The sequence below is a fragment of the Oncorhynchus nerka genome, linkage group LG28 (assembly GCF_034236695.1).
Source record: "Oncorhynchus nerka isolate Pitt River linkage group LG28, Oner_Uvic_2.0, whole genome shotgun sequence".
Taxonomy (NCBI): Eukaryota; Metazoa; Chordata; class Actinopteri; order Salmoniformes; family Salmonidae; genus Oncorhynchus; species Oncorhynchus nerka.
Window position 1 is genome coordinate 74023046 of NC_088423.1, and position 16817 is coordinate 74039862.

General features: G+C 40.8%; 2 long non-coding RNA genes across 2 annotated transcripts; one reads left to right on the forward strand and one right to left on the reverse strand.

Moving 5' to 3' along the window:
• Positions 1 to 554: 554 nt before the first annotated feature.
• LOC115112352 (uncharacterized) lies at positions 555 to 14319 on the reverse strand. The gene is made up of 4 exons (XR_003860921.2): positions 14101 to 14319; positions 12100 to 12188; positions 10420 to 10762; positions 555 to 1705 (listed from the first exon to the last, which is right to left on the reverse strand). It is a non-coding gene; the product is annotated as an uncharacterized LOC115112352 (long non-coding RNA).
• On the forward strand, positions 8317 to 13805 carry LOC115112353 (uncharacterized). Its single transcript, XR_003860923.1, has 2 exons — positions 8317 to 8593; positions 11768 to 13805. It is a non-coding gene; the product is annotated as an uncharacterized LOC115112353 (long non-coding RNA).
• Positions 14320 to 16817: the final 2498 nt, after the last annotated feature.

Below are 16817 nucleotides of genomic sequence, written 5' to 3' on the forward strand. Positions count from 1 at the left end.
TTTTATATGAAAGCAGTTACCGATCAAAGACCAGTAAACCTGAGAGCTGGTCATCTGGTAATCCTTGGTAGGCTACTTTTGATTTATTTTAGGCTACTTCAGAAGTCTTCATGAGGAGGGTCTGTTTATGTCCAAACGGTTGTAAGGCCTGTATTCACATTTCAAAATAAAGGTGATTGGTTGCATAATATTCACACTCATCTGGTAAATAGAAGATCCAGACCAACCTACCAACAGCTTTCGATTGTGGTGTGCTTTCCAAGGTGCTGATACACATACTGTCTTTAAGAGCAACATACTGTAGTTATCAGAGTCTGTAGCTCTAGGCTGCGTTTAGACAGGCAGCCCAATTCTGATCTATTTTTCACGTATTAGTCTTTTGACCAATCAGATCATCTCTGAAAAAGATCTGATGTGAAAAGATCCGATGTGATTGGTTAAAAAAAAAATCAGAATTCGGCTGCCTGTCTAAATGCAGACATATAAACTTCAATATCAATAATTTCTCTATTTCCAATAAAAAACACCAGAATCTTTTAGACATCTGTTGAATTATTTATTCTGTATACACATTCAATTCAAACAGCACAGAAGTTATAACAAGTCAGAACTCAATTACAAAAACATGTTTTGTATGACTTTAGTGTACAAGTATGTGTCACTTTCTTTATTGCAGGTATGTTCAAAACTGTCTATCTCTCTGAATAAGGATAATAATAACAATCAGGCAATGAGACGGCTATTAATCTGACTGCTTCAATACTGTATCCAACACATTTCATGTAGAACATTCCCTGATCACTATGAACACGTGCAGATAATATTTGTAATTGGAAAAACGCAGCATTTGATGGATACAGTAAATGGATGGAATCTTCACCAAACAATGTCTTTCTTTTCACTGTGACAGTCAAACATTAAACAACATTTGCAATACAGCCAGAGGGTGAGTCATTCACATGTATTTGCATAGAGTAGTCAGTTCTATTCATAAAGTAACTAATTGCACATGACAGAGGATAGACATCCAGAGAGCTTCTCTTGTAAGCAGCCCACACATTAGGGCACTGTAGTGCTTCTCTGAAGCCCAGTACACTCCAGAGTACTCTAAAGAGTACAATAGGGGCCAAACCACACACACACACACACACACACACACACACACACACACACACACACACACACGCACACACACACACACACACGCACCACACACACACTTAGATTAAGAACACATGTTGATCTCATCCCTTTTGATTTCACATCATACACACATTGTCTTACATTCTGCTGTAATGTTAAAAGTTATATTGAAACTATACACTCTCAGCCAGGGAAAAGAGAACATTCATTACCCAAGTGCAATATATCTGCAGATGATCCGGTGCAACTTCTGCAAACAATGTTTTCAAATAACTCCAAACATTGTCCTTACAGTAAATCTCTCCAAGTATTAACTTTAGGGGCGATTCTTCATTGCCCTGATTTCTCAGTGTTTGACTGGAGAGGATGCCAATGAGGAAGGCCTTGCGTGACATCCTGGGATCTGACATGCTATTCCCGCTGGTGCGTCTAAACCAACTGCCAGCGCTCGGGGCCCAGGGCTCAGGGTTCAGGGCCCAGGGTTCAGGGTTCAGGGCCCAGGGCCCAGGGCTCAGGGCTGATGGAAGAGGCTTCCTCTGGAGGTTGTCAACACCAGCAGGACCTGGAGGCACAGAGATAAAAAAACAACATGTAAGTCACCCATGTCACATTGCTTAACACAAGAACCCAGAACACAGCGTATTGGTTAACTGTAAACAGTGACCAGTATTGTTTTAGGTCACAGTAAGATGGAGGGATGACAATGATCTTGGCCTTGATGCTTGATGGAATCTAGTTTGGGAGCAGGGAATGTGTCAGTCAGTGAATGATTGGTTAAATAATAAATACAGTCTTCCATCTATTTCTACATTGGGTTATTCAAAACACATTAACACCAGTTTCGGTACTTGGAGTACACCAATAGAAATGTTATGAATAATAAGGACAATTGTGTTACAGTATGTGCAAAGCAATTTCAGAGAGGACAGAAACAGAAAAGGACAGATTTTACCAATACAAAGAATCATTGTGAATTCATGTGGGATATTAAAGTTTTCTGATAACTGTGTTTATTGCGTCATCCTTAACTGTCATCAACTTAACAACTAAGACAAATCTAGCTGTCTCTCATCAAGTTTTGAATATACACAGGGGCAGTCTACCCGCACCATTACCAATTTCACCAAATTATATATAGAGAGGTTTCTGGACAATTTAATCCCACCGGGGGACTTGGCCAGACCCTTTCTCTGTCAATTTCCACCCTCTCCCTTATTCAAGCCCCCTCTTTTTTCTCTTCCTCCACAATGCGGGATCTCTCCCTCTTTCTTTTTTCTCTTCCTCCACAATGTGGGATCTCTCCCTCTTTCTTTTTTATGTTCTCTCATATATTTTTTTCTCTCCGGCTCCCCTCGCCCCCCCCCCGCCAAACCCTCAGACAGCATGCAGCTTATGCAAATCATCAGCCTTTTATGCTCAATACTCGTCTTCAGTCCTGAATGAGACCTCAACAAAACACACACACACACACTCAGGTTCATTTAAAATGTCCAAATACACAGAGCCCCCAGTGTTCTCACTCAAAGTCTTTAGCGCCATTCCAGTCCATTTGTATTTGAAAGCCCCAACATGACTGGATGAGCTCCCAGTTAGTAGGGTAGGAAGAGGCAGACAGATGAGAGGGTCCTGCTTCTACTGTCCCAGAGAGGGAGGGAGGGATGCATAGGAGAGAAAGATGGGATGGGAGAAAGATGGAGGGAGAGTGAAGTCGACAGGGAGGTAAGGAGTGAGTGATGGAGGGAGGGAGAGAGGGGAGTCTAATGAATATAAAATGTTCTCTGTGTTTCTGTGTTCCCAGGCTCTGGCCTGTCTGCTAGGGGACAGGAGGGGGACGGGAGGGGGACAAGAGGGGACCAGAGTGGGGGGACAGGGTGCCTTTGCCCAGCTGTAAGGGGGACCTAAGGGACATCTCACACACTTTCTGACAGGCTGTCCCTTTCACCAGCACATAGCTGGGCCTGCCAGGCCTGCTACCATAACAACGCTGCAGCCCCTCTGTCATAGCAACGCCACGGAAACACCACAGAACACTGGGCTCCCCCAGCCTGCCTTGGACACGACCATCAGGGGGAGGATGGGAGGGGGATGACAAAAGTAGATGAAGAAGTACTGAATGTGAATCAGTCTAGACATTCCCACCGCTGTGAACTTGAACTTGACAGACAGCCTGAAATGTTCACAGGCCATGTGAGTGATGGGCAGATAGAGAGATACACGCAGCACAATGGAGGTGAAGACTATCTAGTGATACATTCCTTAACCTTTTCTAAATGATCCCACAATAAATGGATACAAAATGCCTTTATTTATGATGAAGTGGTCATTAAAACTTGTTTGGTTGACCAATTGTTTGCCCACATTTGGTGAAAACACCATAGCCTTTAGCTAGGGCTGTTATGGCCGCTGTCTCCATACTAATGCCTGTAAGCTGAGGCAGGCCCATGTCTGGGGGTCCACGCTGTTTATGGCCACTGGGCCATGGGAAGAAAAGAGATGTGAAAGGTCCCCTGTTGCCGTTACAAAGCTGAGAACAACTCTTGGCGGGATAATCGCGTTTATCCCCAGATTAAGACGAGAACGCAGCTGAGGTATCCTCACAGGGGGAGAGGAGAGGGAGTGTAAAACATACAATCTTTAGACAAAGCTCAGAGCAGGGTGTGTGATTTAGTCCCTTTTATGGACAGGTTATAACATTGAATGTGATGGAAGATTACTTAAATGTGTTTATCTACATGGGTCTGAACCCACCCGTCAGTTGTTAATTCTGCCAGGATCATGGTGAAAAAACTGTATTGATTCAATGGTTGTGTTTAGCTGCGGGGTCTTGATAAAATCCACAAGGCTTCAGCTACAGTACAATGTGGGATTTGGGAACCACAGCTTTAGGTGTTCAGTGGAGGTGCAACAGAAGCATTCACAGCCATTCTATTCTTATTGTTAACCCATTCTCTAACAGCCCACTTGACCTCATGAGAAATGGCAGAATAGAGCTGCGGTAACACACTCTGAAAAGAAAGAACTCATTTTATAGTCATAACCCAAGTATGATCGGTATCTTGCATTTGATTCAGATTGAGCTCTTTAGTGGGATAATACAAGGTGGTTCCAGACAGCTCCCAGACCCCTGTTCACCCTGTCTATGAATATGCCAGCTGCAGCCTCAGCCACATGGAAACACAGACAGACACACAGAGGCAGACAGTACATCCCCTCCCCCAACACACACACTGTCTGTCCACACACACATATAAACACACAGAAGTGCATAAAAACACACAGATACTATGCATAAATACACACACACACACACACACACACACACACACACACACACACACACACACACACACACACACACACACACACACACACACACACACACAAACTCCCCACCACCTTACATTCTGAATGGATAAACCTGTTAACGCTCAAACATAATTTCTCTCTCTTTACAACTGTTTTAAACATGATATTTAAGTGAGCTCTTCTGTGCTATCCCTCTCACATTCTCTGTCATTACCTTTGTTTACCTCTCATTCTTTTGTTCCTGCATACATTATCACCTATTATCATTGTCTGAATGCCTTGCTGTGAAATATTGTTGTCTGCCCCTTGGTAAAAACAACTTCTCTCCCTCCTTTCTCTCTCATTTTCTCTCTGGCTGCCTCCTTTTACAGGGTAATATATTGTGATTGTCATTTAATTAATAGCCTGTCTGTGGTAGAAGGGGAATCGGGAATACAGTCTGCCACCCAGCTCAAATGTAACATGACATTCTCAATGCCAAATTGTTAATCCATACTAACAAATGATGCCTTTTTAAATCCTAAAATTCAGTAAAGATTTTACATCTGTGAATGATTGAAAATTGTTCTCCCATAAACAACCATTAATATGCTGGCTGTTATAGACACAAGGTAGTTGAAGCTTTTATGAGGGGCAGTAACCCCCAGCGTACTCAGTGAGTTAAGATACGTTTAGGTTTTCCAACATTGTAACTATTAATTATATTTTAAACACATGCCTCTGATTATCATTTAAGTTATTATTTTAAACACATGCCTCTGATTATCATTTAAGTTATTATTTTAAACACATGCCTCTGATTATCATTTAAGTTATTATTTTAAACACATGCCTCTGATTATCATTTAAGTTATTATTTTAACAGTGCAACATCATTAAAAAATAGCTAATTTAGGGCTTTAAACTAATTTGATAATTTGTGCAAAAAACACACACACACACACACACACACACACACACACACACACACACACACACACACACACACACACACACACACACACACTGAGACACATTCACTAACACACACAGACATAAATACATAGAAAAACGGGGAGAGGGGCTGCTTTTCCAGGGGGCACTCTCATGGTTTTGGCGCTAATGCAGGCATCTGGCAGTGTCTGGTCTGGAGCGTCTTTCCCACCCCATTACCCCCTGTGTCTCCTGCAGCACCCACCCACACAATGGTGGGAAAGAGGGGTGGTGGACCTCCGTCAAGAGCTCCCCTCACAAAGCAGTCATTGTGGAGGGGAGCCAGGAGCAGAATGATAATGTGGACTCCATCTACTGTTTACCAACAGGCAGACTAGCTACAGACAGACAGCTGCAGTACACAGTGCACTACACCGACCTGCAGCCCTGCAGCCCAGGCTCAAAGATCACAGCTCACTGTTGCTCTCTGCTCTGTTCCCCAGTGCCAGGAGCTAAAAGAGACATTTAACAGGAATCTGTATGGATGTTTTGTACGTGGGTGAGAGTGTGAGTGTGTGTGTGAGAGTGTGTGTGTGTGTGTGTGTGTGTGTGTGTGTGTGTGTGTGTGTGTGTGTGTGTGTGTGTGTGTGTGCCTAAACTAATGCCTAAACTTAACACACACACACACACACACATTTAACAGGAATCTGTATGGATGTTTTGTACGTGGGTGAGAGTGTGAGTGTGAGTGTGAGTGTGTGTGTGTGTGTGTGTGTGTGTGTGTGTGTGTGTGTGTGTGTGTGTGTGCCTAAACTAATGCCTAAACTTAACCTTAAACACTTTGAAATTTGACGTTTGGAATAACTTCGAAATGTGACATTTGAGAAACATGGATGAACGTCTAATTCTGACGTGAGACTGTGAGAGCTGGTTGTTCAAATCAACGTGTTTTGGTTCATACAACCAATGTCTAATTAAAACGTGCATCTACTCGGCACATGTGCATGCAGAATGCAACATCACCAGTCATTACAGTAAAAACATCTGCCTTAATCTGACGCTGTCCTAGGTGCTGAATTAGATTGCAATGCTACTGCATTCACTGACAAACCACTGATTACATACTGTACCAGTGGCTCCCACCACATCACCACCAAATAATTCCCCGTGTCCAGTGTTAACAATCAGGGTTGAAGACAATGGGGAGGTATGCATGTAGACTACTGTAACAGCAATAGTCTTCTTCATTAACTGGGAACTAGGCCATATGAAATCAATCCACCCAATGAAAACAAAGAGATCAGTCATGTTTACAGATTTCATAACCTTTAAACCTTTCAACCAGGAGGATTATAGACAGAGCATTCTCTATATCACCCCCCAATTAGTAGTAAGAATCATCCAAATACAAGCCCACGGTCTCTGAGTAAATGGGACATGAAGCATCAGGATCAAAATACGTCTATTTTAGTCCCACAGTCAGTCTGAAACGGAACAGACTTTTTATCTGCGTTCATGTGTTGAAAGTAGAATATATAGGATATGAGAATTTTATGACAGATATATGGTGGAAAATTATCACTGTAAGAACTTTCTCTCACATGAATGCAAAATAACTCACATCCATGCTCTGTGAGAATAGTTGCTATGGCACCTAATCCACATAGTGGAAATGATTAATTAATTGATACAGCCAGTATTCGAACACAGGACTAGATTTAACAAAGCATATTCAATGTCATAGGCTTTGCCTTGGGCACGCACGCACGCGCACGCACGCACACACACACACACACACACACACACACACACACACACACACACACACACACACACACACACACAAGAACATCATATTTACATTAAATGCTATTCATTATGAGATTCCCTACAACTGATTGTAGGTTTAATTAACACATTGTGTGTAGAGCTAGTCCTTTGCTTCTTCCAGTAAGCTTCTTTATATCTGCCCATCCCTGTATTCTATGCAGTGACACATCTGCGATGGAGGCCTTGAGAATATGTAAATCAGGTATGAGGAGGCCCCTCCCCCCTATGGAGAGCCTGCTAGTCTAATTAAAGCTTGCTTGGGCATTAAAGGCACAGTTGTCCTTTGTTGTATTAAAGGCATAGTGGATTTCCTTCATCATAATAAAGGCACATTTTTTTCTTTGTTATGTTAAAGCTACAGTAATCTTTGATTGTACTAAAATACATAGTGGTTAATCATTTATCATCCCATGTAATGTACATGATGATGAATACATGCACGTATGGGTAGGCTAGGCTACTGTAGATCTTTCATCCAATGCACGTAAGATGTATAATCACTCAACAAGCATTGTGATCTTATTCTTGTGTGTACAAACAATGAAGCATACATTTTTGGGGGATACGAATTAATGTTGCTCCAAATGAATGCTATTTCCCTACATGATTTAGTGGGGTATTATCCCTAAATCAAAATATCATAGAAACATAATATACCATATGATGTCAGGTGGAACGTGTCTATAGGCCAATTTTTTTTTGTAATTAAATGAAATCATAATTTAACAATTGACATTATATTTAACATATAGGAGGCATTAGGCTGTATGTATTATAAGTCACTCTCTCTTTGTATCTGGTGTGGTTTCGTTTGGCTGCCATAAAGGTTTCATAAAAAGATACCCTACTGTAAGGGATGATCTACACTGGCTTTTACATTTCATTAGTTACAGTAAAGGGACTTCAGGATTTAGGGGATATTCGGTTAAACTGGATATTTTTACATTTGGCAAAAATTAATCCCACATTTTCCACTTTGCTGTCGCGTGTCTCGTGCAGCTAAACCCCACGCGCATACAAGGCTGCAGCCCGCGCCTCTAATGTGCTGCTGTTCCTTTAAAGAGGGCTCTGCATTCTCTCCTCGTTTCTATGCAATTATGTTAATACACAGAGCTTGTCTGGTGCTCTTCATTAACGGCTGCAGTTGCATCATTGTTTCCTTTATTTGTTATCTCTGTAAAGCCAATGATTCAGTAACAGGCTATATTTTGGTGTTTTCTTCCTTACAAATATGTGGTCTTTAATAGTGATGGATTAAGTAGGCCGTATGTAAAGTATTTTTATAAATATTAGCGTTTATTTGTGGTTTTCTATTGCAAATGATCCTATCTCAAGGTCGTGCTTTGCATCCGGTTTGTGTTGGACATCGGTTTCTAAATAACCAGACAAGGTCCTACCTTCAGTGAGTATGCGAATCATTTCTTGTTCAAAAGAATATGATTATTTATTTTCGATATCAAATATTTTCAGTACATTGTCAGATTAAATACATGTAATATTGCATTGCAGTCTCTGTAATATTAGACTTTGTGAAATTCAGTTTAACCTTATATCAACCACATAACCTACATTAGGTAGCCTACCTTTTTTTCATTTATCATGCCATATTCATATTCCTAGCTTGTTAACATAATTGTCCAGCTAATTGTCTCAACGTGTCATTTCTAAGTTGCATAGCAACAGCAGTCTGTGCAATGAAAGCAATGACCCGCTCTGATCATTATAATCATTTCATCCTGTACTGTGACCAAGAGACATATTTTCAGTTCAAGGTGAGGTGCCTATAGAAACATCTATAGTGTATAGAAATATATTGTATAGAAATAAATTTGCCCTGTTATATTGATTGATAATTTAAAGCTATGAAAAATCATACTCCAATTATACTCTTCACCATAACCCAGATGATAATATAAACAGAACATGTTGTACAGTACACCATCCAACATGACTGGTAGGCCTGGCCTACTGGACTGTAAATCGTGTTTCCCTCTCTATGATAAACACACAGATACAACCATAGTTGTTGTTGTCTTTCTTATTTTGTGAATATGCACATTTTTCATGACAGATGTAAATAAATAAAAAAGTGCTGATAATAAGGATATATGAACTGTAGTTCATCTCTGTTACATCTGAAATGACTGAAACTAATTAGGGCTAAACCCCCTGTGCACATTTGTCCTTTTTTGAATAGTTTATAGCTTAATATCAAGTAGCCAAAGTAACCAAGAGTGGAAGTAAACAATGAGGTGCAATGATGGAAAATTAAAAGGTCTATCACTTGATATTTTGTAATTCCATGTGCAACGTAAGCAATAGCCAGATCTTTGAAATTACAGAATATACAGGAACAATTGTAGCTCGAAGACATCTGGTAAGGTGCATATGAATGTGCAAATGATGTACAATAGTCGTGAAACATAGAAGATGTACATAGGTAGGAGACACATTATAGTATGAGGTATGAATGCATACACAATAGACGTATCGCGAGTGAGACAGAAGTTGTAAGCTAAGTATGAGAAAACAGTGGGTTTAGATGTGAGACACATATGTAAGATGTGTGTATGAGACAAACAGCGGTTTGAGATGTGAGGGTTGATTGTAGATTTGAGAATGATTGAAGGTGTAATGACCAACGAGTCAGCTAGCTCTGCTCTGTGGCTGAAGGCCACAAGGGCATCATCATCATCTGACATGACCAGATTTATGTAACCTGAGAGTGCAAGGATTGTATGTGTTCTGTGTTCTGTGTGTGTGTGTGTGTGCGTGCGTGCGTGCGTGCGTGCGTGCGTGCGTGCGTGCGTGCATGCGTGTGTGTGTGTGTGTGTGAGAGAAAGATATATGTTCAAAATTAGGATTATTTAAGAGATAAATATTTATTCATATGGAAATACGTGTATTTAATGTGGTGTATTATTTTAAAAAATATAACTGCTTGTCTGTTGCAAAGTGTGCTGAACGCACATTACAATCAAAAAATCAAACAAGGCTATAGTCAGTTCGTTAATGCAATGCCTCGTTAACATCTAAACAGTAATGGATGGGGCTGCTTTTTCTCTAGCCTACAAGCGTTAATTGATCTAATATCTCCTAAACCCTGCCACAGTCCTTAGCCAGTTCAGACTGGAGAGGGTAAGATGAGAGGGCTGACAGAGGCTAGCCTACTGATGAGGGGAGTGATGGAGAAAAGCCCGATAGAACCAATGGTGCTGCCAGCCCTACCTCATGCCAACACAGCCATTTTAGGAGCAGCAGCAAGACTCTCCATCAAGATGGCTTCCATAGCTCAGCCCCAGTCAGTCACACAGAGTCCTCTGGCTGCCTGCGAGGGGGGCCGCTCTAACTGGCAGCTCCTTTGTCCCCGTTGGCACAGGGTGGAGGCATGTCGTCCGTCCTTTTCTCCGGGGGCACAGATGGCACCAAAGGCTTCCGGTGATGGAGATTTAAGGGAAGAGGGACAAGGGGGTTGGCCTTTTTCTTCCCCTCCTGCTTTCTCCTTTTTTTGTGACGACTGTGCCACTTTTCCCTCGCTCAATCCAGACCTGGTGTGAATGGCTGGCAGTCACTGTGGAGGAAATAAAGCACAAAACAGACCCCCTTTTATCACTGCCATGGCAACTACCACATAATCTGTCTTTAGGGAAATAAAAGGACAGAATAACTGTAATTCCTTTGTATCTGACAGTCACACCACTACAAGGTACTAGACTCTGGGTGAAGCTTTTGATAGTAATCTTAATAGAGAGCTGTCTGGTTATTTGACTCAAGCAATGGTGTACAGTAGACTGTATGGCATATATTGTACTGGCTTTGTGCTACCCATAGTGGCTGCAATGTTGCTTTAGTGTGTATGTGAGCCTGCTGTCGTTTCAGACTGTGGGAGGGGGTCAGTGTATTAGAGACAATAGAGAACGAGCCGCTCTCAACATCGTTAATTAATTAAAGGGTTTGCAAGCTCGTCAGAGAGTGGTTAGATGCCGGGGAGAAAAAAGATTACTCGCCAGCCACCCTACATCTTGCCAGCAAAAAAATGCTTTGTTGTGGTGCGTTGTCCCGTTTAGCAGATGGTCTAATGCAAAGAGCGCACTTGTTCATCAGTAGTTATTTATTTCACAAAGAAAGATTCATGATTAAATTGTTGTAAAAGAGACTCATAATACTCATTTCTATTTTAGCGTTCTTCATGTCTTCATGAATAAGAGGAAATCTAGGCTGTAAGATCTACGTAGAATGGCAATCTGCTTGCTACTGTGTCAAGTCAAATGAATGTAGAGTCCATAAAGGAGGTTATTCTATGATTAGCCTATAAAAGCAGAGAATGAGAGAGGGAGTGGGAGAGGGAGACTATAGTTCCTCCATCTTCAGGGAGAATGCATTTTTGAAGATCAGTGAGAAACGTGGGTGGTGGGTGGGTGGCGGGTCGGAAAACAAAACCCACATGAGATGAAACAGGCAGACAGCTTCTTTGTAAACAGAATGGATTCAGAGGAAAGAAGTGGCTGAAGCAGATGCTGAAGTTTCAGCGTTTTTCCTCCTTTACTCCTCCTCTGCTCTTTCCTCCTTTCTGTAGTACAAAGCTGAAGGCAGCAGAGTCAGAACCTGACGACTACAGGGAGCCAGCTCAGATCTGGGTCATGCTGCCACCAGCACAAACCAGGAACATACTGGAGCTTTTACACATCTTCATCTCCACCAAGGCTCCCATGGAGGCATAGAGAAACCTGAAGCCAAGAGGCACGGAGCTGCATCCTAGCACCTGTCATTCACACCCACATTGGTTCATGTTCATGTTCTGTTTTCAACCTCTCTCTCATATTCTCTCCTCTCATCATGCCTCTCTATATCTGCCATTAGCTGTTACTCTACCATATAATATGCACATGTACTGTATACCTTACTTACCATATAGTAGACAGCGTGTGCTGTTCACACTGCAGAGTTTCTGTGTGTATCTCAGGCAGCCACTGCAGTGACAAGGGCACTGGATCAACCTTTGACAATAACAAAGTCATTTCCAAATACAATACAATGCAATAGTGGGAAAAAAACTACACGTATCCATTAAAACAATACACTTGAATTCTCATCACTAACATTCAGCGACAATTAATTTGATCATTGTCGGGTTATAGAATAGTCATGCCAAGGGTTCTTCTACAACATTCAAAATACATGTTTATTTGGATTAGGCCTAGAGAAGAATAGAGTGGTGAGATAGATGTGGTTGATTTAGATAATGTCTCCATTCTTATTTTTGGGGAATTGTTTGGACCAGAGCCTGCATTACAGTTATTGATGAGGAGATTCAGATAGGCAGGCTGGAGGACACAAGGCTTTTGTTTTGAGTAGAGTAGAGGTGCAATCAGCATGCAGTTAGTGAAGAAAGGTGAAGCTACAATAAATAAGTATAGATGGATATTTTAAACATATATTGAGATTGATTAGAATATGAAGTGTTCAAATCAAGTGAGTTGATAGTAGTTGTTCATTTCCATCATCAACAACTAGCCTACTCTCAGTATTAAAATACCTGAGTAGGAATTTAGATATCGGCCTACACTTGGGTAATGTAAAGCTCACAATAGACATCAAGAGGATGCGGTTTTGGTTAAGGGCGAGATTATCAGAATAGCGACTGGTGGGCCATAAGTCACTGGGTTGACCAGTGGAAATTCTAAATTGTCTGGTGACACACTTGAATGGAGAGATCTGTCCGGTCGTGGGAAAAGCTCGCTTGGACGTTTCACAAATCCAGCGTATAGCCTCCTCCTACTGAATCAAACCAATTAGCCAGGAGCGCGCTCCAACCATTGAGAGACACTGTAGGCTCTGAGAGGAGTTGTTGGTTGAATGAAAATGCATCCCCGGATTTGGTTCTCCAAGAGAAGCTATAGAAGTTGCCTTTTGAAGGACGGCTATAGCACCGTGAAGGGCCAGGCAGAAAGTCCAAATTGAGACACTTGAATCATTTAGGCGATTAGGTGTGCACACAATGCGTAAAAGTATTGTGTGACTCACATGGGAGGTATAATGCATTTAAAATCTACAAAAACCATGAATATCTTAAGTGTTCTTCCTTTCTAGGTAACACAACTCAATGTGAGAACACAACTACATGTTTTTATTCCTGAAATTATGCGTTTATGTAATGACATGGATCTCTTGACTTAATATCGACTGAAAGATATCATTAGCCTACGCTTATTCAGAATATCAGTGCAAGGGGTAGGCAAAGCCTACATAGCTCATCTAAATCAGGACAGCCTTTTTCATAGGCGTTGGACTACAGTAGGCCTAAATACGTCATAAGGGCTAATAGCGGCCATTTTCTGGAAAATTGAAACCTTTCCACCTTTTTAAGAATGACATCAATATGAGCTACAAATCTTAATCCATTTCATTAAACCTTAATTCAATATGTGTTTGCGTGTGTGTAAACCTGATTTATGCAGTGAGAACTATAAGGAATACAGCCTCAACTGTGGATACTTTGATGCAACAAAGCTTTATTCATATTCAGGCATGAATACCAATTGTTACAGTTCACTCATATGACTGGATAAAGTTATGTAATTCCTCTGAACGGAATAAAGGCTTTTTCTGAAGTATTTTTCGTTTTAGAAGATGTTTTAGGCAAAAACACTCCAGATGCTTTGCGTGATAGAATAAATAAATATATAAAGAGTATTCTTGCTCCAAGCATACTAAACAAAAGTGGGACAAATATACACTTCAATTCACAGCATGATTGTAGAAAATGTTGTCTTTTCATTTAAAGGCATGCTATAAAGATGATCCTACTTATATTAAAAATAATTTCGGGTTGTAGCAGGTTTTGAGGAATTCAGAAGTGTTTCAACAGATGTTTATAATAAGTGATTAGGGAAAATTGTTATAACTTACCGGAAAGGCACTGAGGTATTGGCCTGTAATTGCATATCAATTATGTTATTTTGTGTCTTTACTCCCAGACACCATTTATTCCTGTCCGAGTCGCAGGTTTGGAGGACATTCCTACTTTCGGTTAGCTAGCTTTATGACGGCCGAGTAACACTCATACAGCTAGATAACCAAAGATAGCAACCGACTCCTTCTCGTACATACTGCCAGAGTATCGTATGGGTTCCACCTAACACGAAAAATAAACATTTTGTTAATGCAATAATTAGCCTAATAATGACACTGCTACCACCAATTGGTATCCATAAATGTGCCCCCTTCCCCAGAAAAATATAATAATAATAAATAGGCCTACATCAATAGAAATATTTCCGATTATTAGTTGATGTGCAGGCCATGGGGTCGATGAATAAGACCCTGGGAAAGGTTTTAATCTGTCTCCATCTCTAACTACTCTCACTGATATAGACCCATGCATGGTGACATCACAAGCATGTAGACCTATAGGCCTACAAGCCTGGCCTGGACGTGCAACCAGCTTCCCGCCTTTTGTGAAAGATCCTTAAATTCTGCATAACTTAAATCATTGCGATATTAAATCCCGAGTCACTTTAGAGTAAATCGATCAATAGACTCTCAACCAGCGGAGGACTTGGCTAACATTGAAATGTTCCATTTATAGGCCTATAGTTCTGCTCCCATACACCATCACCGTCTTCACCATTTAGGATTCCACTCCCACTACATATCTTATGACAATAATTAGGATCAATTCATGTAAAAACATATCACAGGCGATTTAATTGCATCGATTGGCATCGTATTTGCACGCAGTAGGTACGCTATTATAGGCCTAGCGACTTTTCCAGAAAAATAGCCTGTGTCTATTATGGTAAGGACTGCATGGCACTATACGTCACCTATGATCATTATAATGAAATTATATGATGATTATTATTATTATTATTAATGTCATATTATAATTGGAATCCTTAGTCTATAGGCTATTTATATATCTGGATATCATTTAGTTTCTTACCCCTTCTGGAAAAATGTATCTATTTCAAAAGATCATAGAGGATACCCACACTAACACACAATTGGGCTATTCATTCACTAATTCATTCATTTCTCACAAGGGAGTGTAAAAAACACAAGCTAAATCATGTTATCAAGTAGAACGCGTGTAGGCCTTTAGACCATCATTATTTTACCGGGTTTAGTATTGTAGCTAGTCTATCTATAAAGAGCCTTCTGCACATGTTTTAATAAAGACTAATCTTGTGATGAACCCACGTTTCCCTTTATCAGTGCGTCTTACGTCATAGCTTTTATTTGAAAAAGTCACGAATAATAGTGATCTTGTAAGCAACTTCCAAATAATTTCGATTTAACACATCAATAATTTAACACAACGCAATGTTGTTTGTTATTAATATAATGCAACAATTAAAATATTTACAGAAATTGACACAACTTTATTGCTATGTTACAGAATAGCCTAAATAATTGCATATTTTATGTGCACGTCTTTGTATGTGGGTGACATTACACATCCTGATGTATGGATGAGGATATTCCTACAAAGCAGTTAGGTTACCAGGCTATAGGCTACATTTGAAACTGCCCAATTTCATCACACCGACTATCTTACTAAATGAATGTAGAAAATAATATAACCAATATACCATATAAATAAAAACCCTAGCAGTATCTACATGACCAAAAGGACTGCGTTTATTTCACAAATAGGCCTATACATGTCATAGAGGCTATACATGGCGATGTAGATCTATCCGCGCTTTCGACTATATAAGGCTAGGCTACAGTTGATCAGATCAGACACAGGTTAATTTGTCCCATAATTAGCCAGCTTTACTAGATCAATTCAGACTCTTTAACACTGTATATAAATATATAAATGATGGTCAGAATTGATGGCTGCGATATGGTAAACAAAGCTGAGTGTCTGCAGCTAGCGGTAGGCTATATAGCCTGAAATAAACTCACATCGACATCTATTGAATAAGGAATCCTTACTTTTCAATGCGAGGAATTTTTTTCCTGGTTCTTTTGCCATCCAATGGAGGGCGGCGCACCCGCGTGGAAGGCAGCAGTAAGGGTTCCGGTATAGGATGAGAAGCATATGGCTAGCCTATAGAATAGGTTTTTACCGAGGAAATGAAATCAGATGATTTACCTATGAAGAGAGGACAGTACAGAAAACGATAAACGCTTCTTATCCAAAATCCGCCTTCGAAGCAGGTGGAGGCAGCCAGTTTCTAAAAGGCGCTGTCGATGCTCAAACCGATCCATGTCGAATTGGTGGTTTATTTCCGAGGTTGTGAGATCCCTTAACCGTTATTTCACTTGTCTCTCGTGGATGGCATACGAGATGGTATCTCTCGACGGATTATAAATCAAAGCGCGGTCCTCCCGTGGCCCGTTAGTTTATCCATTGTGGCTCTCCTCCGTGCCTCCGTTGCTCTCACTACCCTGAGAGCATAGAGTTTTTTCTCTAAATGCTTCTTCCTCTGACAGTTCTCTCCTGCAGTGACGTCACTTCAGCAGAAAACGGCCGAGTGACCAATCACAGACAGGCTACACAGTGGGAAAGAGACACTCTAGACCTGACACATGGGCACCCACAGACAGGCTGTGATAGATGAAATCATCAGAGCACCCTATTGGCTGTACTGTGTGTGTGTGTGTGTGTGTGT